We start from the raw sequence: 674 nt of genomic DNA on the forward strand, positions 1-674 counted from the left end.
ATGGACAGATGGATGGACGGATGGACAGACAAACAGATGGACAGATGGACAGACGGATGGACAGGCGGTCAGTGCGGCTGCCTCAGTGATCCAGTGAACTGAAACTTGACAGAACAGAAGTGATCTGAGTTCATTCAGAAGGTAAATGTCTTCTAGAGTTTGCAGCCACAGCAGCAGAGGATCCTCTGCTCTTCTCCCATGTGTTGGACACCTCCATGCTGATGATCATCTACACTTGATCCCTCGTTGCAGTCATTAGCTGTGCTACTAACATGGATAAAATGATTCAGACACAGATACAGAGACTCTTTATTGTCATTCGCATCTTATGTGGTACATGAGGTGGAACAAAGTTGTGTACACAGGGTCCCAGTTACGTCCAACAATAAAATATAAAAGAAAAACAGTAATAAGATCTAAGGTATGAACTAAGAAAAACATCAACTAAAATATGTTAAGCACTAGTAGCATAAAAACATACGTCAAGCAGCAGCACGAACATGAGTCTGTGTGAGCAGATGAGCACGAATGAACACAGATACATGAAACTGATCAGCAGCAACATGAAACAGATCAGCAGCAACATGAAACAGATCAGCAGCAACATGAAACAGATCACCAGCAACTTGAAACAGATCAGCAGCAACATGAAACAGATCAGCAGCAACATGAAA

Source organism: Nematolebias whitei, chromosome 7, assembly GCF_014905685.2.
Source record: "Nematolebias whitei isolate Nwh7 chromosome 7, NemWhi1, whole genome shotgun sequence".
Classification (NCBI taxonomy): Eukaryota; Metazoa; Chordata; class Actinopteri; order Cyprinodontiformes; family Rivulidae; genus Nematolebias; species Nematolebias whitei.